The 23092-nt window shown below is 41.9% G+C and overlaps 1 long non-coding RNA gene across 1 annotated transcript; it reads left to right on the forward strand.

Annotated features, from left to right (window-relative positions):
- The first annotated feature begins 314 nt into the window (after positions 1–314).
- LOC136826558 (uncharacterized) lies at positions 315–22782 on the forward strand. Its single transcript, XR_010849648.1, has 3 exons — positions 315–620; positions 5418–5534; positions 21977–22782. It is a non-coding gene; the product is annotated as an uncharacterized lncRNA (long non-coding RNA).
- Positions 22783–23092: the final 310 nt, after the last annotated feature.

A 23092-nucleotide genomic window follows, 5' to 3' on the forward strand; every position in this document is an offset into this window, starting at 1 on the left:
ATACTTAAATCTGAACACAGCGAAACTGGATCCATTTAAAGTAAGCAGTTAAGAGAAAGGGTAAACGACTGGGACAAAAAGACATGGCTATGAGAAATGAATGACAAATCAACACCGAAAAATATGTGAAATTTAAGAAACAGGAGGAACTTTTTATAATTACCCTAAAAAAGTATGCTGATCACTAGAGCTAAATTAGGCACACTAGAACTAAAAGGTAGGAATAGGTTAAATGGGAAAGATACAAAATGTTTATGTTGGGAAGAAATAATTGAAAACAATTCTATGCCAAGCATATAGTAACATGAGGGATATCGATTCGCGCAACAGCCATATCAAGAACACCTTACTACGCATAGATCTATCGAAAGAAAAAAAAACTGGAAATATGCAGGAATTGACCAAATTTTCAGGTATTACAGAAACAATAAACTCAAATTAGCACATGCAAAGAAGAACTAGGATGAAAAAGGTAGCCGTTTCAAAGATAAATTCTAACTACTACTACTACTACTATTTAAACAAACGCTGCCAAAAAACTCCAAGTACCACAAGATTTTTCTAGTCTACAACTTATTTAATAACGCTCATTATTATAGCCTGTCACCTTTCTCTAGCAGGTACGTAAAGTAATCTTGTTAGATATACGAGATAGGTGTCGACCATCCGTTACAGAGTACAAAGTTAGTCTAGATAGCTGGAAGACAAAAGGCTTAGGCCTAACCTAGCCTTTAGGGCTCACTGTAAGCTAGCCTACCCAAATTCTCATCGAGAACATGAGGCTCAGGCTTAACACTGTTCGAGGCGATGATGATGATTAAGCTTGTCAACGCTAAAGGTGTGTGTGTGTGTCTTTGAGCGTTGTTATTTATAACCCCATAAGGTACCCTTAACCTGTTAAGCGTCCCCCCCGGATGAGCCCGCTGCTAACATACCGTCACGCTTTTTCTTGCAATTAGCGGTCATATCACTGATGATAGTTTTTCAAAGCATATTGATTTTTATCCTTATAATTCGTACTGTAGTTAAGAGGTAGGAATTTTATTAAATGATGGGATAAAAACTATTACTACTACTATTATTTTATTTCATAAGACTACAAAATACTGAATGAAAAGTGTTGTACATACATGAAGGTATTATTCTTTTGTATGCCAATCTCTAAAGCAGGGGCTTACACACAATCCATCTATGTACTCGTGATTGTGGAGACAAATGTTCTACATTCTCATCTAGAAACTGATTTGCAAATCTGTTTGTTTCTTTCACGAGGTAATCAATGATTTCATCATCAAATTATTTCTCAAAAATTCTAAAATTCTCTTTATCCTCAACTGGAAATTTCACGCGGGATCAGCAACAAAAGTAAAGGGAACAACTCTCTCTCTCTCTCTCTCTCTCTCTCTCTGCTCTCTCTCTCTCTCTCTCTCTCTCTCTCTCTCTCTCGAGTCCAGTCACTCGGCAATGAGAAGTCATCTTCACTTCAGCTATTGGAAGAAAAGTTTGTTTCTTCAATATCCTCATCATGGAGGATTCAGAACTAGAGCTCTCATCATCAAATATGTCTTCAGTATCAGACACCTCGTCTAGGATTTGATTTATCTCACCTGAAGACATACGCCTCCTCTTTGAATTGATATTCATTGAGAAGACCAAAGACCTTTTGGAGTCTTTAAAACGCAGACGGCAAACCTGGTACTGAAAAAAAATAGTCATCAGGCATCAAGCGACCTACTGAAAAGAGTTGCCAGGAGGAAATAAGTCATCAATTACAGACCGTGTTCTGAGAGTGTTACCAAATGATGTTCCAACATTTTCCCCAGGGGAGTAGGCGTATTATGGACAAGAGAAACGGGCTGACAGCTTGAAAAGCAGAGTTAAAGTCTTGAACGTAATATCCCGTTGAAGGCGCTCGAAAGTAGATCGCAGTAAAGCCAGGCTAGCAAGCCCCAAGAAGTCTTTAACAGGTTAAAGGGTATTTTAGCATGCAGGCCTTAGTATTTGGTAGAACTGTATAGAAGCTCCGCAGGGTCCGACTGCCTGCCTAACTTTTTCTACAAGCTTTTGGTTGCTAATTATGAATTTACCTTTAATATTTGGCGAGCCTCCCAGTGTAATTAACCTGTAATTAACCCTGAAGTCCATCCAATAAGGGGTTTCCATAGCAGAGATCTTCACAAGTGGAGCGGGAGGGATATACATCTGTTTCAACAGTTCATATCACGTCCGGCAAGTGCAATAACTTGTTCCCATATGGGTACCTTCACCCCCAGAAGTACTAAAGGCGGTGAAGGGATATTCCATTTGGTTGACAACAAACAGATGCACCGCCAGTATCAGATTGATCCCTAAAAGTGTAGAAAAAACCAGTTGAAAAGGTAAAAACAGGCATGGAGCTAATATACAGAACTACCTTATATTTAGACACCACAGTAAGAAACCAGGGCCTTTGTTTTGGGTGAAAAGAAAAACAGGGAGGGTAAGCCTACTAGACTTATGATTGCTTTAATTTCATTTAAAGAAGTCTACATGAAACAGGCTATAGGTATACAGTATTTTTCTAACTTGGTTGTTAGCTAAAGCTATTGTTTTTATTTATGTTCAACTTGTAATGTTTGTGGAAACCATGAAACCACAACTTTTTTTTTTTAACTTCCTCAGCCCCTGGGCCTATATAGGCTATATAAATCAGGGTAACCAAGGGCAAACTTGGGTATTAAGTGAGCCAGAAATACTGAAAGTATAGTCTGTTACTTCAGCAGGAATGGTAAAATGTGCAAAATGAAAGGTAAGCAGTTAAAAAATACATTGGGGTGGTTCAAGCATGTAATCGGGATTGGTAAAAAAAATACACATAGGCTATAGGCCTATAGACCAAGGATGTCACAAGGCCAGTTACAGGAATGCATCCTAACCTTTATGTAACATAGCTTAATATTGATCTTAGGCTGCGAGCTCATAACCTGGTGAAAGGGTTGGAGGCTTAAGGGGATAGGCATGAGCAGGCCTCCACCTAATATGACCTAGAATGCCATAAGTATAAGTCATAAGCCTAAAGTGAAATACACGGAAGCATCCTAACCTTACCTTCCCTAACCTTGACCCCCAACTCTTATCTGATCTACAGCACTAAAAATCATAAAAGTGAAATACCCTGTTTGCATTGCATACAGCAGATTCCTTACCATAAGGGTGGGAGGTACCTCGTGTCTCAGACCTAGTAATTTATTTCGGATCTTTAATAGATAGCGACCCCCATGGGTTTTAACCCAGTATTTATCCACCTTTCCGGTGTGTGTAGTACAAGCCTGTTGGGAATTACCATAAAAACAAACAAAAGATAATAACCCCCAAGAAATATTAGTCCTAGATAATGACCCCCAAAAGCCCTTGGGGGTACTATCTAGGAAAGATCCTTTATTTCATTTACGAGAAGCATTTGTCAGAAGAGACTTTGGTAGTTCCAGATGGATAAAGAATTTTTTTAGACTGGATTTTGCATGTAAAATTGCCCACTTCACCAGCACTTCTTATGTATACATAAGACAGCCAATTTTAAACTGGGGAGTCAGAAAACATTTAGGTACTTTCATCATAAGAATTTATGAAGTGCTAATTAGTTGAAAACTGTAGGTAATTATTACTGTATTTAGTGGAAAAAACAAAAACTCTCACAAGTAGTTGTGAAAAGCACATATCATACAAGCACCTTCAAAACAATAACAATGGACATAGAAAATGAACAAGCTTTCTTATTTTTTATGGGTAAAATTCATGACTTATGATGTTCAGCCTCTTCTAATATTAAATTCAGTGCTGGCAATGCAGGTTTAAAGTATCTAAGTATTACCAAAGCAATACCAAAGAGAAAAACACCAACAGTTGAAAACATTTGAGAACATGGTTGAATATATAAGCTTCATGTGTCATGAAAGAATCCTTTACCATACTATATTCTTGCTTTCTAAGTGCAATGATAACTGTTCAAAAGGTAAGCTTGCATTATAAATTAACTTAGGACTAGAAGTAGGCTAAATTTTACTTCTAATCCTTGAATGTTGTACAAAAGTGAAATACTGTACACTCATTTTTTACAATTGAAGTGATTTTATCAAATTTGACATACATTTCCCTTGCAGATGTTTGGTAAACCTATTACAGTAAACTGGTCCTGAATTCACGGGAATGATATCTCACACCCCCTGGGAATAGCTAAAATCTGATGAAAGCTTTAAAATCTAGCCCTCTAAAAATACTTAGAAACTGCCTATTTTGATAGTTCCAACACAAAAACAACTCTAAAAATGCTCATACCTGAGTATTTTAATGGTTTTATTACAAAGTGCATTTAGTCATGAAAATATGAAAATACAGTAATTAGTGAACATGTGCTTAGTGAAAAATACTGCGAATGGGCGAATTTTCTGCGAATAATGTATATATATGTTCCACCGAGAAACACAGAATCGTGGAACGTCCCTGGGTGTTTAGTCTTTCAGTGATACATCCCCATATAGTGTATGCTTAACCACAATGAAGGACCACATTGGGAAACCAAGGTAAATATGGTGGGGGATGATGAAAACAAATTTAAACTGGGGACTTCATAACCTGAGCTAACCTAGGACCCCAACCTGAGATGATCCGGATACCAAGGTTTCCCAGTACCGTACAGTATAGTCCCCCAGTATTGTTAAGACATAGAATAGGCGGTTTGTAATTGATTACACAAACATTTGCCAGCTTATAATAAATCTAAAACCTGTAATGTAATAGGCCTCTCTGTTTAAGAAGTTAGAGAAAGGTTTACATGTATTTTTTGTTGGATAAACCATATTGTTAAAAGGAGGCTGTTGAACATGGTTAATTATTTTCAGCAGCTGAATTAGCATTGTGTATCCTAAAATACAAAATAAATTTAATAGTTTTTATTCTTCATCTCACTGTGGTATTAATAGTTTTTATTCTTCATCTCACTGTGGTAGTTGGGTTATGTACAAAAGGGTTACATTTGTTTACAAAATTATAAAGGTCTTTATTTTTAATTATATACAAATAATTGTTTTACATATGTTTACCTCCCAGTCATCCCCTTTGATTAAGAGTCACACAGACACTTGCTCTGTCTTATGAAATAGTAAAATACTGTACCGACCATGTAAGTTATTGTAGTAAAAGCGACACTTACTTGGTATATTGTGAAATTTGGTATTTTTTGTGAAGCTCCTGGGGTACTTTACTGCAGCTTTAAAAGTGGTGTCACTTCACTTTCCTGTACAGTGTTAGCATCTTAAGTATACATTAGGCAGCATATTATTAAACTAGGAAAAACTTCTTGTAAGTACAGTATATATTAAGATGTCTGCCTGGCATCACTGTTACCTATATTGATATAACTTTTGCATTGTTTTTTCAAGCATGAGTGAAGTTCATCATTACACTCTTGTAAGTAAGAATAATATGACAGCGGACCAATGGCAGTTGTATGATATGGTAAAAATAGCAGGGATCCGCTTGCATCCTGACCTCTTCAAGTAAGTGAAAACTTTTATTTAAAGATTTTTTTATGTAGAATAATGTATTTTAAGTTTTAGTATATCAAGGGTGTTATGTTACTGTAATATCATTTCTTAGAGTAATCTGTCACCAAAAGTAATCTGTTGGTGGTAAAAGACCAGGGTTAGATGTTAGGAAAAATATTTTCCTTATAAAAATGATATTTTAAATATCTAACTTATTTGGTAGTTACATATATATAGCTTTATCCCGCTGATTCGTCGCGCACGGCAGAAATTCAAAATTCGCGGCAATCGCCGATAGATGGTCAGGTGGCCATACCTGAGCGCCCTCTACCAGGTAATTAGAACCATTCCCAATTGTCCTCAGAAATTCCCTGCCATCGTTCTATCAACACGTTGGAAATTCGCTCTACTTTGGTTTGCTTTACTACAATTGGTGAAGTACCCATTACTTGTTTGGTTTTTGTTGATGGCTTTCGCTGATTTTGGATCTTCCTGGATTTTTCGTTTCTCATTGTTAGCCTATCTGTTCGGTTTCTGACTGTTACAATTGTTCTTTGTACTTGCTTTTCAAGATGGCTGACCCTGTTGTTAGAATGTGTGTTAGGGGATGCAAGAACCGGCTTCCCAAGGCTGCTCTTGATCCCCACACAGTTTGTAAGAAATGCAGAGATCATGTGTGTGCACTTGATGATAGATGCAAGGAGTGTGAAAGTTTGTCCGAGAAAGAGTGGAGAGAGTATGATCGCTATGTGAGGCGATTGGAAAAGGACAGAATTAGGAGAGCTAGATCTTCCAGTGTCCTTTCAGCTAGGTCTTCTGATAGTCAAGTCCTTTCTAACTTGTCTGATACTAATATTCCTGATCCTAACCCTAAGGCTTTAGTACCCGATCCTCCTGCAGAGTCGGGAGTAAGTAATCCGTCTTTAAAGGATATAATGGCTGCTATTTCGGCCATAGGAGTTTCTGTACAATCCCTTTCTTCGGATAGGGAAGTGATGTGGGGGGCAGTGCATAGTTTGCAACAAAAGTTCGGTGACAGTGTTAGTGCAGTGGAGGGTGCGTCCGTTCGTGTCTGTCACGCTCCTAGCCCCTAGACCTCTTCCATGCTCCCCAACCCCTGGGAGAAGGAACGCCGACAGGCTAAGGGAGGTGAGAGACGTTGAACAACGAGCGGACGCCCCTCGAGTGATCCTGTTGACGCATCCCAGGACGCCGCTCCGCGAGATGACGTGTTCGTCTTCCTCGGATGACGCAAGACCCAGACGTGGTTGGCGTCAATCACAAGAGTCTAGACCTATCAAGAGACGCAGGTCCCCCTTCCCGCTCCAACAACCCTCTTGCAGCAAATGGAGCTCTCCAGAGAGATTCCTGTCGGAAGAAGACGGCGTTTCTGCGCCTAAACAGAGGCGTAAGACGCATAGCTCGTCGGAGGAAGAAGACGTATACATGACTTCAGTTCACGCTTCTCCCCTCCCCAGAATGGGACGTGTCGCAAGCCTGCGCCACCACCTCTTCATCAAAAGATCCCAGCTAGAGTCTCCGAAGTTGTGGAAGCTCGTGCAGTGCCATCTCCAGTTGTTTCCCAGCAGCAAGTGGCACCTCAAGTAAAGTTCTTGTCGGAAGTCCAGCAGTCCCTCGCGTCTCTTTTTGACTCTTACAAGTCGCAAGGACTAAGAGAAGAAACACACAAGAAGGAATCTAAGGACGTCAACAGACCCAAGAAGAGGGTAAGGCAAGAATCAGAACAACAAGACGCTAACAGCCAGCAAGACGCAAACTCGCGGCAAGTTGCAGCGCTCATAGACGCTTCCCGCAACAAGCCGCACGACGAGTGACGGGAGGGAACAAGGATCGCGAAGCTCCTCGCAGCAAGTTGGACGACGCGTGACGCACGCAAGCAGCACGATTCACACGTTCCCCCCTCGCTCGACATCGAAATAGCGGATCCTTTGGAAGAGATCTCGGAAGAGGAAACTCAAGAAACTCTTCATGCCGCTGATCTGAAAAGACTTCTTACTCTTTTGGCGGACTTATTTCCCTAACGATTTTCATCAGGCCGCACCTCGGAGTCCTCCTCGCAATATTTGATGGGTAGACCCCAGAAGTCTTCCTCATTCAAAAGACAGTGTTGGCCAAATCAGTGAAGAGAGCCTTTTCGACACTGAATGATTGGATTTTGAAGAAGAAGGAACAAGGAAAGACAACTTTTTCCTTTCCCCCGACAAGATTGGCTTCTAGATCCAGCGTGTGGTACGAGACTGGGGAAGCTCTCGGTTTGGGAGTTCCTGCCTCCTCCCAAGGGGACTTCTCCAGACTCGTTGACTCTTCACGGAGAACAGCCATGACTAAAGCCAGGTTCTGTGGTCCACTTGAGTTGGATCATTTGCTGAAAGGCGTCTTCAGAACTATTGAAGTCTTCAGCTTGATGGACTGGACTCTTGCAGCTCTTGCAGAGGTTTCAGATCAGAAGAATGACACGCAAATGCACCTTATTGCCTGTCTCGATAAAGCTGTGAGGGACGGGTCGGTCGAACTTTCTGCCCTTTTCACAGCAGGTGTTATCAAGAAACGAGCTATGTTGTGTTCGTTCGTGTCTTCTGGAGTGACTTTAGCTCAGAAATCTGAACTGTTGTATGCTCCCTTATCTAAACAGCTCTTCCCTTCAGAGCTGGTTAAGGATTTATCAGCAGCCCTTGCGCAACAATCAACGCAAGATCTGATCACAAGGACTGCTAGGAAAGTTCTTCCGGCAAACTTTTTAGCCAGGAAGGACAAGGAAGCTCCTCCTACGCGCGTCAGCCCTTTCGTGGGAGAGCCCTTTCGAGAGGAAGTCAGAGAATGGCTGCTGGAGGACAACCGTAAGAACCCCAAGCAGCAACCCAAATCCAAGAAATGATCACAACAACCTCCAGACACAAGTGGGAGCCAGGTTATCCCACTTTTGGCAAGAGTGGAGCCAAAGGGGAGCGGACGTATGGACAGTCGAAGTTTTGAAGGAAGGATACAAGATTCCCTTCCTAAGGAAGCCCCCTCTTTCACAAGAACCGTTAGAGTTGACAGCTACTTACTTGGGGAGCAAAGCAGCAGCTCTTCAAGAACAGGTGACCCAGATGCTATCAAAAGCAGCAATAGAAGAGGTAAAGGACCTCGTCAGAGGGTTTTACAACAGACTTTTTCTGGTACCCAAGAGCTCGGGGGTTGGAGACCAGTTCTGGACGAAGTCCACTGAACAAGCACGTAAGCAAAGTCAAGTTTGCCATGGAGACATCTCTGCGTCAGTCCTAGCAGGCACCAAACAGGAAGACTGGATGGTTTCAATAGACCTACAGGACGCGTATTTTCACGCACTCAATTCACCCGAACTACAGAAAATATCTGAGGTTTGTGCATCTCGGGACAACCTATCAGTTCAGAGCACTTTGTTTTGGACTAAGCACGGCTCCTTACGTTTCCTCTCGAGTGGCATCGAACGTAGCTCACTGGTTACATCTAAAGGGATATGGATTTTGATGTACCTGGACGTTGGCTAATCAGAGCCAGATCGCAAGCAAAGTGTCTGGAGGATCTACAAGTTACAATGAATTTGACGCAACAATTAGGTCTGGTAGTAAATCTAGCCAAATCGCAGCTAACGCCTTCACAGGACATCATCTACCTGGGGATGAGGATTCAGTCAGTGGTTTTTGGGCTTTTCCAGCCCGAAACGCATTCTAGATTGCTTAGAAAAGGTGAAGCTCTTTCTAGGAGATGGACCTGTTTGGCGAGGGAGTGGATGAGTCTGCTGGGGACCTCTCCTCGATCGAACAATTCGTCTCCCTGGGAAGACTACATCTACGCCCACTTCAGTTCCATCTGTCAAGCTATTGGAAAAGAGGCCAAGATCTGAGACGTGGATTCGATCCTCTGGGAATCAAAAACATTTGAGTTGGTGGAACGACCCCAAAAACTTCAATTAGGCCTCGAACTTCAACAAAAGAACCCCGACCTAGTGTTGTATTCAGACGCATCGGACATGGGATGGGGTGCAACGCTGGGGAAGGCAAGATCTCAGGTCTATGGGAAAACCATCAGAAGAAATGGCATATAAATGTCAAGGAACTGGTGGCCATTCATCTTGCACTAGTCCACTTTCAGGAGAAGGTCCAGAACAAGATTGTACAGGTCAACGCAGACAACACCACAGCGTTGGCCTACATCAGGAAACAGGGTGGCACTCGTTCGTTTTCCTTTGAGGCAGCCAAAGATCTCCTGCTGTGGGCAGAAACGAACAACTTAACTCTGATCACCCGCTTCATAGAGGGAGAGAAGAACGTCAGAGCGGATCTTCTCAGCAGAGGAAGACAGGTTCTCACGACAGAATGGACCTTACATCACAATGTGTGCAACAGGCTTTGGAATCTGTGGGGAGAACCGTCAATAGACCTCTTTGCGACACAGAGAACGAAGAGGGTACCAGTCTACTGCTCTCCAGTCCCAGACCAGGAAGCAGTGGCAGTGGACGCCTTCCTCATGAATTGGGAGGGACTAGACATGTACGCTTTTCCTCCATTCAAGATCCTAGACAGAGTCATGAAGAAGTTCAGAGAGTCGAACGACGCCCGCATGACCCTGATAGCTCCATTTTGGCCCATGAGACCATGGATCACGGAGGTGATGGAGTGGCTAGTAGACACCCCAGATCGTTACCTTGTCGGAACGATCTACTCAGACAGCCACATATAGAGAGATACCATCAAAATCTCTCGCTCTCAACCTAACTGCCTTTCGACTATCGAAAAACTGGCAAGAGCGAAGGGTTTTTCAAGGGAAGCTGCAAGAGCCATCGCGAGAGCGAGGAGAACGATCCACACTCAAGGTGTACCAATCAAAGTGGGACGTTTTCAGGAATGGTGCAGGAAAAACAACATTTCCTCTTCCAGTACCTCTCTAACTCAACTGGCAGATTTTCTTCTGCATTTGAAAACCCAAGGAAACCTAGCAGTATCTACCATCAAGGGATACCGCGAGCATGCTTGCTTCCGTCTTCCGTCACAGAAATATTGACGTGTCGGGAGACAAGGACCTCACGGATCTCATAAGGTCCTTTGAGACAGTTAAGAGGAAGGACAACCTGACCCCCCTCTTGGAATTTGGACGTAGTCCTAAAATTTTTAACCTCGAATAGGTTTGAACCTCTCGACAAGGCTTCATGGAAGGATCTCACTAAGAAGACCCTTTTCCTGGTCGCTGGCTGCAGCCAAGAGGGTAGGAGAACTACAAGCCTTAGCAAGAAAGTAGGCTTCAATGGGGAAAATGCAGTCTGCTCACTTCAACTTGGTTTTCTCGCTAAAAACGAGAACCCTTCTCAACCATGGCCCAGATCTTTTTCCATACCAGGGCTGTCTCATTTAGTAGGACAGGAAAAAGAGAGAGGCCTTTGTCCAGTTAGGGGCCCTAAAATTTTATCTACAAAGGACCAGAAACATGAGAGGTCAGACAGATCACCTCTGGTGCTCAGTGAAGAAACCCGTTACCCTTATCAAAGAATGCACTGGCGTTCTTTATCAAGGACTTAATAAGGGAAGCTCACCAAGAATGTGACGAGAAAAGCTTTCCAATCCTCAAAGTCAAAGCGCACGAAGTAAGAGCTGTGGCAACCGATGGCTTATAGACACAACAGGTCTATGAAATCGATTTTGGAAGCGACTTTTTGGCGAAGCAAATCTATCTTCGCAGATTGCTACCTGAAAGAAGTACAGACCCAATATGAGGATTGCTGTTCCTGGGTCCGTCACGTTGCCTCCCGGCGCCCGTAGTTGGAGAGGGTACTACTGCCTCTACCCTATAACCTTTTTTTTTTTTTTTTTTTTTTTTTGTATTATACCCTTGCCTTTTTCTTGATTTGAACTCACAGGTTGTCTGTGAAGGTTGTTGCAACCTTCCACAGTCTGGGGTTGCAAGTCTAAGTTAGGTTTTATGGAGTGTGTTATTTAGTGATTTTAGTGGGTCAAGTGGTCAGCTCTTTGTCCATGGCTATGCCAGGATAGCAAGGGTGGTGGTCTAGTCATGTTAAGGTTGAGGACCGTGTGACAGCCCCATAGAGACTTTCTACAGCCCCCTGGATGGGTCGCTGGGTCTCTCAAGGAATGCAGGCGAATGAGGCAGGATAATTATGAAGCCAGCTTCCTTATCAGGTAAGAACCAGAGTATGTTTACAGCTAATATTTAGTGTTTAGTAATTATACGAATTCCCAACAGTGTTTTGGTTCTCTAACCCACCACCAATGGTGTCAATCAGCTATATATATGGAACTACCAGGGAAGTTAGATATTTAAAATGGTATTTTCATTATAAAATAAGTTTTTAAATATACTTACCTGGTAGTTACATATATAAAAGGTCCCTCCCTCCTCCCCTCTGAGAACAGGGGCATGGAATTTCTGAGGACAATTGGGAATGGTTCTAATTACCTGGTAGAGGGCGCTCAGGTATGGCCACCTGACCATCTATCGGCGATTGCCGCGAATTTTGAATTTCTGCGTGCGCATGACATTTAATCGGCGGGATAAAGCTATATATGTAACTACCAGGTAAGTATATTTAAAAACTTATTTTATAATGAAAATACCATGTTTAAAAGAAAATGTAAAGAAAAGGAGTGAAATAAACAGAAAAAATAAACTAGTAGGTATGAAAGGAATAGCATTTTGTCAGACAAGTAAAAATTATGTATTATCGTGCATGTTTCAAAGGGTTTGTATTGCAACAATAGCTGGTCAGCATTCTTCCAGTACTCTTTAAGGTTGTTGTAAAGTTGACCTTGAATCCTTTGTATGAGGATTGCATCCAGAAATGAGATAGTTGCCTGTGATGCCTTTTTAACTCTACTGTAACATGATCTTTTAGACACTGTTTCTTAAAATTTTGGTATCCTTTTTCTTAACAATGGTAATTATGATTTACACCATGCTAGAAGACACCCTGCAGTTCTATCTTCCATAAGTTCTGTTTCAACAGGAAACTTTCATGTTGACTTTGATACCTGCATCCCAAGAATTAGATTTTACTACTTAACAGACCATTAGTATTCACATTCTGTAGTGGTGCTAAGTTACTGCACTCCTGGAAACAAGAAGTCCATGTTTTCACTGTACAGCTGTGGAATAGTCTTCATGGTAGTATGATTGATGTAAAATTGGAGTACTTTTTCTGATTTATGTTTATATTGTTTTTGCATGAATATTTTAAACTTGTTTTTATATTCTTTTTTGCTTGAATATCTTTAACTTATTTTTCTATTATTTTTCTCTCCTATTCACACATGGCCCTTCTGTTCTATGGAAGCTTTTTTTGCAGCTAAATACTGTAGCCATTTTAGTATGTGACATGAATGTTGTGAGCATTCTGAATAATAATAATAATAATAACGAGAAAAAGATTAGTAGAATTCAGAAAAAGTGAAAGCACTAGCAATATTGGAAGTAGTAGGGGAAGTAATAGTAATATAACAAAAACAGAGCAAAAACAAAAGGACAGATGAGAGCACTTAAAGAAACATCACACAAAAACTGAAAACTGGAACCTCAAGCCTACCAGAACAGTAATTAGAAAGAAAGCAAAAGTAAATAAAGCTCTCTCTCTGTTTATCACTTGTCATTTTAAGTTCACTAAGAGACTTGATAGAAGCATTGTTGTGTGCATGGTGTGATATATAGAAATATACTCTGTCATTATACTTTAAAAACAAATTTTTGGTTATTTAGCTTGCAGTGTTGTATGGATTGTTAGTTTTCAAAGTGCAGTAGAATGAAAAAAAAAAATTTGTTCCTACACAATATACAAACTGTTGGTCCTTTATATAAGGAATTACTTTCAGCGCAGCCGGAAACAGCCATTTACAGTAAACTCCCCGTATTCGCGGTCTCACTATTTGCAGACACGTATTCGCCTATTTCTGTGTGGAACGTAGCCACCCGTTATTCACGGAAAATTTGCCTATTCCCAGTATTTTTCACTGAGAAATATTCACTAATTACTGTATTTTCACCTAATTTTCATGACTAAATGCACTTTTTGTGATAAAACTATTAAAATACTCAGATATAAGCATTTTTAGAGTTTTTTTGTGTTTAAACTATCAAACTAGGCAGTTCTAAGTGTTTTTAGAGGGGTTTTAAGTATTCGCTGATTTTAGCTATTCATGGGGGTGCAGTATTCATCCCCCGCGAATACCGGGCGTTTACTGTACCTTTAAACAAGGTCATAGTTAACTACCGACACTTTGTTTATCAGCCGGAATGCACACATTGTTGATATTGCTGATATATGAATAGTGTACTGTAACATGTTATTTAAGATATGCAAGTACAACACCATGTTTTACTCTTGAGTTTGTTGATATTCTGATTCTGAATAGTTTATACTGATATACGCAAATTTTATTGGTTTTAGTGCAAGGCACAACATAAACTGGTTTTTTACTCGTTTTGAGTTTTTGCATTCAGTATTCTGATATAGTTTCTACTGAATTTTATTCTCTCTGGGAGAATTTTTATTGGTTTCACTGTTACCAAGGAAGGTTTGTATGCTGAAACTGGTTTTTCTTGACATTTGTAATGTTTTACTCTATTTTCAGATGTTGTGGAGCTCGAGTGCCTGGGAAGTAAGGGTTCTCTCGCTGGCCCTGCACGTTGCTGATTGCTCTTTTTGATTTGTGTACAGGGATGGAGCAGCTGTTGCTCGGGTTCCTATGGAACCCATTGGTCGACTTGGGGAGAGAGAGGGAGAGAGAGAGAGAGAGAGAGGGAGAGTGTCCAAAGTGTGTATGCACTCATTCCTCCTTCACATTCCCGCACAGGAATGGTATAAGGGTCTCAGGACAGCAATGGTCTTGTGGTAGAAGTCAAAGAAGAGAATCAATTCATTGTCATTGTCTTTGCCTTCATTTATTGGGTGCTCTCCCTTGTCTTCGGACTTGGGAACTGTATCGTGCATCTCTCCAAGACACTGCAATATGGGAGCACCAAGTGAGCGAGTCTCCTCAGATACAAGTTGAAGAGGTAACCTGTGTTGCCTATGCTAGTTCCAGGAAGTCTTTTTCCTGGACTGGTATGTACCACCGCCTGTGTTTCTTTGGACTCTCTGGTAGAGGGAGCAACTGACGATCGTCCTGTACGTGACTCAGAAGCTCAAATGCATGAGCCTCCAAGGAGAATTGTGTCACTTCGGGTACTCAGTTTTCACCAAAACCTCAAGTTACCTTCACCAGTATCGTGGAGTTACCTCCACGGACTAGTATAATCCTTCTGCTCGAGTTCCTCAGACACTCAAATAAAGGGAGCAACCGATGATTGATCCATTCATGACTCAGGAGCTCCAGGTGTGCGAGTCTCAAGCGGGACTGGCATCACCACAGGCACTTGGATTTTTTTGAAATCCTGAGTTACCTTTACCAGCATCGTGGAGTTACCTCCATGGACTAGTAAAATCCTTCTTCTGCTTGAGTTTCTTCGGACTCTTGGGTAGAGAAAGCAACTGATGATCGATCCATTCATGACTCGGGAGCTTCAGATGCGCAAGTCGAACGGGACTTCACCTTGGGTACTCTGGTTTCTTAAAACCGAAGCTACCCTTTACCAGTACCATGGAATCACTGTGAGGGCTGGTATAATGCCTACCTTTGCTTGAGATTCCTTGAATTCTCAGGAATTAGAAGCAACTGATGCATGAAAGATTTGTGATTAGGGAGCTTCAGGTGTGCAATCTTCCAAGTGAGACCTGCATCACCCCAGGTACTTGGGTTATCTTAGAAACCCTGAGTTACCTTTACCAGTTTTGTGGGTCACCCCCATGGGCTGGTGTAGGCTCTTGGGTAATAGAAGCAACTGATGCATGAAAGATTCATGATTCAGGAGCTTCAGGTGTGCGGTCTTTCAAGGAGACCCGCGTCGCCCCAGGTACTTGAGTTTCTTAGAAACCCTGAGTTACCTTTACCAGCATTGTGGGTCACCCCCATGGGCTGGTGTAGGCTCCTCTATTACTGACTAACCTCCATGACACCGATAAGGAGAGAGTGAGTGCACAACATGCAATTGCTGTCTTACCTGCCGCCAGTACTCTCCCGAGTATATGGCCAGGATCCTGTAACAGTGCAGCTGAGTTGCGAGTCCGCGCACCTGGAGAAACTATTAACAAATTCCCCATACAATCTTCTTTGCGTGTAAGAGGCCAAGGCCTTGAAGAGGACTGGTGAACATCTTGAAGACACCCTTAGTTCATGTCTGGTCAGCCCTCTCATGCGTTAGCGAGTATGAGCCGCTTACTTGGGGATACCTTCCGCACACGTTTGCATGAACAGCCCTCCTACCCGTTCCTGTACAGGAACAGGGTCGGACCGAGAGTAGAATTCGAGAATTTGTCGTCTTCTCCTTCATCTTCGTCATGTGCTGTCATCTCCTCCCATTCTTCTTCCAAAGCTACCAAGCAGAGGAAGAAGAAGGGTGCCTCTCCCAACCTTAGAAGTCCCATAAGGTTTCTGACGGCCAACGCTCTTCCACGGAGAAGGCTACAGGATCTCTTGCTAGCGGTACTCCCAGTACTAACTCTCGATGTGTCTATCTGGCAAGGGAGCAACCGCTGCCCGGCATTCCACAGACCCCTGGTGCAATGGTACAAGTCCTGGGAATCCTTCCCAGTCTGGTAAGGGTTCCCAGTCTATGGACCCAGACCCTACCAAGGAGAGAGAATGAGTTCAGAGCGTGCAACTCTCACTCAACCCCTGCCCTCTCCCATTATGAGAATAGTGCAACAGTCCTGGATTGGTGACGTTGGCCTACCAGTCTGCTCACCTAGGAATGGCAAGAGGGCATTCCCCATCCAGTCTTCCATTCTGTAGAGACCTCTGCTTCTAAGAAGACTGTAGCATGTCTTTGGGATGGCCCCCGTCTATGTTTGCAAGAATGGGAGTGCACTCCCAGACCTGTACAACCGCCATCAACATGGTTTGTTGACCACCCATGGCCTTACTCGCCCGTCGGGGCTTCAGCCTCTGTCAGGCACAGCCAGGACTCTAGGTATCTCTTATGTGTCCCTTTATCTCCTTGGAGTTTTCTGGGAACTGGGGACAGGACAGGACCAGTGGTTGGAACCAGGAACATTCACTACCCCATCCCTTCCTGACCACGGAAGCTTATACTCCGGATTCAGTCCGCGGACTGGACCGGGCATATATGCTCGAGTGGTAGAGAGATTACCAGGGGACTCTGGCGGACATTTGGAGATTGTCCATTTGATACGGCAATTTATGATCTTCAGGAAGAGACTGGCTTTCCATGTGGGCTGTTCGTCAGCCATCGGAACTTTGGGGACTTGGGAAGGAACTCAAAGTCTTGATGGCCTTGCCATGGTTGAGACTTGCCAAAGGGGTTGTGAACCATACCTCTTTTTATGCTCCTGCCCTGGGTTATTTTGTAACCCTCCCGTCTGCTGCTCCTGCTGCTCCTTCCTGTAGGGGGATCAGCTACTCACCTCCATCTTGAAAAGATGTCTTGAAAGAGGAAGTTGAAGAAGAGAAGTCACAATCGTTGTCTTTATCATCATCATCTTTGTTTGCCGCAACCTTCTTACCTTCTTCTTTGGATGCTTGCCAGGAAGTCCCATCATGGGGCTTCTAAGGGGCTGCCTCCCTCCACAGGGCAGGCAAAGAGATCTCTTGTTGGCTATCCCCAGTCTCTGGACTCAGGGGCCGCATCATGGACCTCACCTAGGTCTCTTGATTCAGGAGCCTTGAGCGCGCGGGTCTCCAAGACCCGCACACTCAAAACCAGCTCTAGGAAGTTACCTTCCAAGACTGGTGCTGTGCCCACCTCTTCCTGTGTCTCATTAGACACGTGGGTGAAGGTTACTACTATTGATTGTCCTGGATGTGATTCAGGAGCTTTCAGGTGCTTTCAACTCAAGGGTCCAAGCACTTGAAGCATTGAGGAGGTCCCCCACACAGTCTTCTTCTTTCCAGGAGACCACGGCCTTGAAGAAGACTGGGGCACGTTGTGAGGTACCGGCATTGCTGAAGCCAGTACTGTTAGTACTCGTTAGGATATGTATTTCCGAATCCCTTCTGTGGAGGATGTAGGAATTCTTGTCTCTGATAAGGGACTCCCTATTCCTTTCCATTCCTCCAGGAGGGAAATTAGTTGGGAACTAGCCTGATGACTAGATGACAGGAACCTCTTGGGAGTAGTCTCACACACTTCCCCTCCTGTTATGCCCCTGTTCTCAGGCACATCGACCGAGGGAAGAAGCACACACCTGGAAGAGTTGTTGCTTTCAGGTGAGCGGAACCAGTATGGCAAACAGCTCCACATCAATATCCTGAAACTCAAGACAGCTTCCTTAGCTCTTCAAGAGGCTCAGGATCTTGGTAAGCTACTCTGTGGTACGGATGAGTGTCAGTACCCAGTTCACCACGAGAGTAACTTCTGTCAACAAATGGGGTGGGGGACTGGTTTCCCTTCAACTCTACATGTTGACGGTGCAAGTGTACGAGTGGTTGGCTGCATACTTGGCAGGGTTGTCAGCCAGGTACATTCCGGGGAATCGGAATGTAATGGCAGTTAAGCTCATCACCAGTGTCTGGTGGCATGGATTTGGCCCCTCACACCCAGACATTACACAAGATTTCCCAATCTTTGGAACCTCCCAACAATAGATCAACACAACAGAAGCTGTCGGTGTACTGCTCCATCATTCCACCTCCATGGTCTTTGGTAGAAACATCTCCCAAAACCAATGGAACAATCTTCAAGCCTCAGAAGAGGCAAGGGATCTCTCAGCTGCTATCCCCTGTCCATGGATGTGGGAACCATGGTACAAGGCTCTTCGGGACCCCATGCTCCAAGAGCAACAGAGGCACGGGTTTCCATGGACACTCATGCTTCCGACACCAGTCCCCGGAACTCACTTTCCCAGGGCTGGTGAGGAGCCTTCACTGCTGCACTGGGCTCCTCAGACCCCCCTGTATCGGTAGCAACTGTTGTGCAGGATTCCATGGAACCCCGTGCTACAGGATTTACAGGCACACAGATTCTGTGGATATGTGTGTCACGGGAAGTACATGGTTCTCTTGGACGCCTGTGTCTCCAGAGGTACATGGGGCTCCGATAAGACCCCCATGTCACTAATTTTGGCCTCGGGAATCTTTTCCCCAGGCAGGTTAAGGTTCTTCTGCCACACAGAGTCCCACGGGCTCCTGTGGTGCTGGTAAGGTCTCCCGGTTTACGGACCAGGGCCCAACTTATCAAGAGAGCGAGTGAAGGTCCAATGCTCAAACGCAGTCTCACCCACTGCACGTTTTTGCATGGGTGAAGAAGGAGGTCTCCTGCTTAGCCTTTTTGTCTGTAGAGGCCTAGGCCTTCAGGCAGACTACAGCACTCAAGGAGATGAGGTTCTGTTGTGCTCGAGTTTGTCCCGGAACTTGTAGCAAGACTTTCAAGTCATGTTCAGTCCCATCTCAAACCGGTTAGTAGTGATCATACAGGATAATACTGTGTCCAATTAGAGTTTTATGGTACTATCTTCAAGAGGACTCGACATCTCAAGCTTGAGTTTTGACAACTCTTCATTAGTACTTTTTTTGACTAAGAAAGAAGTGTTCAAGAACATGTTATTTTTCTAGCCTCGTGAGGCTATCGAACAAGCATACTCGACGTCTAACATGTGGCCAGGAGTTCATTCCGAGTACCTCACCTCACAAAGATAGGGATATTGGTCTGTCCTTAGCACTCCAGAAGAACCTTTTAGTTTTACAGGTATTAAGTCAGAAAGTGGCATAGGCTGTCCACTCTCATGTTTTTATACCTTCAGGACGTTGCCCACAGGCCCTTGGACTCCTTTTCCCTTGGTCCTGTGGTAGCTGCTCAACAAGTTGTGGAGCTCGCCCAGATCCCATATTGGACAGTTTGCATCTTGCCTAAGGTGTTTGGTGGCAAAGATCGAATGTGAGCCAGGGACTGGTTTCCTCCTTTCTCTCTTTTATCTCTCCTCTCTCGCAGAGAGAGATGAATAGCCATCTGTCACATGCTGGTTGGGCGGGTCATGCAGGTGAGCCTACATAATTGAGCACCCTGTCTGTAATCTTAGATAGGTTAATAGATGTGAGTCCTCCCCTCTCTGTAGCAAGGGGAGAGAGGGGCTGACGATAAAACAAACCCATTGGTTATCTCTAGTTTTATTGTCTCCGACGCTCTGGGTTCATCCAAGCCTTCATCAAAGCAATGTTGCTACACACACACTAATTCGAAAGGTCCAGAAGTCTGACCGTTGAACATACAGTCATTCACACTTCTTTTTAACATGTCAGAAGCTGATCTCCTTCCTTTGCTCTTACATGACCTGGAAGGAGTCCCAGGTGTGAGGTGAACTCCCAGTCAGTTGAGAAGATTACTCAGAATTCTCCCTCTAAGAGGTAATTCTTCCTTATGCAAAAGGACATATGGTTTCTATATTATGTAGGAACAAATAACAAATTTTAAAATAATTTGTATTTTTCCTAACTATACAAACCTGAGGTCTTTTACAGTTATATGCCCATCTCAGCTACCCCTCATTCTGCTTCCTGGGCCAAAAGGCAAAGTGTGCGTATACCGACCGGGTGGGAAGGACTCCCACCCATAGTTCGTAGTTAACTACGTACGCCATCACCTTGTTTAAAGTTTAACAGTCATTTCCAGCTGCGCTGCAAGTAATTCCTTATATAAAGGCCCTCAGGTTCGTATAGGTGGGAAAAATACAAATTACTTTTAAAAATTTGTCATTTTATATCTCATAAGACTGTAAACATTTACAAAAAATAAAGAGATTTATGATTATTTTTATTCATCTTAGAATCACAAAAATGTGGTGCTGACATTATCATAATGTTTATTCTTTCACTTGTGCTTTCATCATATTTTGTATTAAGAAAGGCTACGGGTATTATTTAAGTTACGTGTAACTAAAATACAGTAGTCACCAGTAATAATTTACTTAGCATTTTCCTACAAGACAAAATTTGTAATAGTTACCTGTACTGCATATCCTTTTTATTTATATATTCTCTTTAAAAGGAAATAGAAACTTCCCATGGCTTCTGTAACTGTAGTCTAACTGGGTGCATAAACTACCACTACAATAATGTTTGTTTGTATCTCAGGGTGGTGTTCATTACTGATAGTTTTCACCACAATTTACAAGAAGGAAAGACTACTGATATCTAGAAAGTGATTTCTTATAACTCTGCAGTAATCTTGGAAACAGTTTTGAATGAGAGATGTATGGAGTCCAGTTAACTGGCATCACGTCATTCTCTTAAACCCTAAGCTAAACTTGACACTGACCTTGACCATGGAAGGCACATGATAATTTTCTGTGACCCTGTGAGATTCTTTCTCAAAATCTACAAACTGATGAACTAAAGGACAATGAACAACCAAAGCATATTTTTAAATCTTTATTTTAATGTTCAGGATTATTGTGGTGTCATTTTCAAAATCAGGTGAAATAAGTAAAAAGACATGGATATAATCAAATTATCAATATTAAAGCAACAAGAATAAAATAAAATTCTTGTCTTTAGTACAGTATTGCATAACTTTTATCATATCCATGGTTTTTTTACTTTATCAGCTGATTTTGAAAATGGTACCAGAGCAGTGCCAAAATAGAATAAAGATTTGAAAATACATTTATGCTTTGGTTGTTTCTAATCCTAAGTTTATCAGTCTACTGAGAATTTCAAAGGTCACTGCACTTACAACGACACTCACTGATACAGCAGTGAGTTCTTTTTTGCATTGTACTTCTGCAGTTGCTGATTTTCTTGGGAAGATATCCTGCAAATAATGTTTTGAAGTTTCTGTAGATTTTCTGTACATGAAATAATTTCACTGTAGTTACTGTCTTTTGTACACTGATGTCAGTAATTTCTTAGGACTGAAAATTAATAATTCATGATGTAAAGATTTTGGCAGGTTGCACTATACCAGAATGGAATATTTTGAACTGAACATTTTTAGCACCTCAGTGCATACACCATAGGCCATCCAGCACATACAATCTTAAATTAAAAGTGGTCCTGACATTGGACAACCCAGATTTAAGGAAAATGTAACTCAAGGAAAAGTTGGTATGTCAGATATAAAGCTATTCACTGAGGTTTTTGTGGACTATGTTAATTTTTTAGAATGTCCACTACAGCAAAAACTATGCTGTCCTGATTTTGTATATAGAGGATAGGTTGTATAACTAATATTAGCCAGTAAGAAAAGTTGTCAATTGATCATGCATCTCTTTCATTTGTATTTATCATAAAACAATAAGCCTGAAATAATGAAATTCAAGGTTAATGCCTGTTTTGATAGCTCACAGTGTATATTTTGTTTGCTGCTTTTGTGTTAAATATTATTGTATATATTTATAATTTCGTGCCCTAAATTCATAGGATAATCATGGATCTTCTAGCTGCAAACATCCCACCACATGCTGTACTGGCATTATTGAAGGAGCTCAGAGGAAAGGTGCCCTACCAAAGTGACTGCCTGAATGATAATCACGCTAGTGATAGCAGTAGATGAAATAAAATTATTGTCAGTCGGTGATAGGCTGTCTAATGCCAAATAGTTGTTTTTGCTGCTATTTGTTAGCTGCACAAGATGTTAATGGAGACTTGATTATTTATCTGGGGAGTGTTGTCAGTTTCATGTGATCTTTGTATTCTTATTGTGACTTGTAAAGTAATCAGTGAATTCATCCTTATAATAAAGGTATTTATTTTATGACAGATTTTATTTTTGTTATGAATTATATTTGATCTCTTTAGATTGAAGGTGTTATCATAAAAAATAATTTGGCATCTTAGGTCTTTCAAGACTTTATTACAGATATATTTTAAGAACCAGGTGGCCTTTCTACAGCTCATGAAACTGCACACTGCTCTTAACATTAATTAGTTTGATCAAGGTACCTCACAGGTACGGGAGTCAATGTACAATACTGAAGTTTTAATGTCAGATCTATAGGAAACTCATTTTAAAGAATCTCATTGTGCTTGGAAAGATTTTATGTGTACAGTAGTTGTAAAACTGTTGTATTTTTTAAGTATTGTTTCAAATCTTGAACAACAGTAACATAATGCCAGTTACCATGTGAAGTTCTTTACTGGTATTCCAAGCACTTGTCCTTGAAACAATGTGTAGCTTTATGAAGTGGTATTTTGTAAATTAGTTGAAAAAACTCTCGAATGTATAACTTGTTTCTTTATCTTTAATGATTCAAAGTGATTATGCAGATGTTAAGATAATACATTTGTAACAATTTGAAAAATTATGCATATATATATATATATATTTTGATTTTGGGCAACATTTGGATGACATCTACAGGATGAGGGATGGTTCAAGTCTGTCTCCCACAAAACAAGGGGTGTTTCAAAGCGAATTATTATTATATCTTTTCTAAACAAAAAATCATAAAAAGTGTTTGCCTCTTCCTTATTTCCTTACAATTTGTTAGAAATAGTAAGTGTAAATAGCAGTAATGGAGAAAGACTCCAACTTAT

Source organism: Macrobrachium rosenbergii, chromosome 41 (genome assembly GCF_040412425.1).
Source record: "Macrobrachium rosenbergii isolate ZJJX-2024 chromosome 41, ASM4041242v1, whole genome shotgun sequence".
Classification (NCBI taxonomy): Eukaryota; Metazoa; Arthropoda; class Malacostraca; order Decapoda; family Palaemonidae; genus Macrobrachium; species Macrobrachium rosenbergii.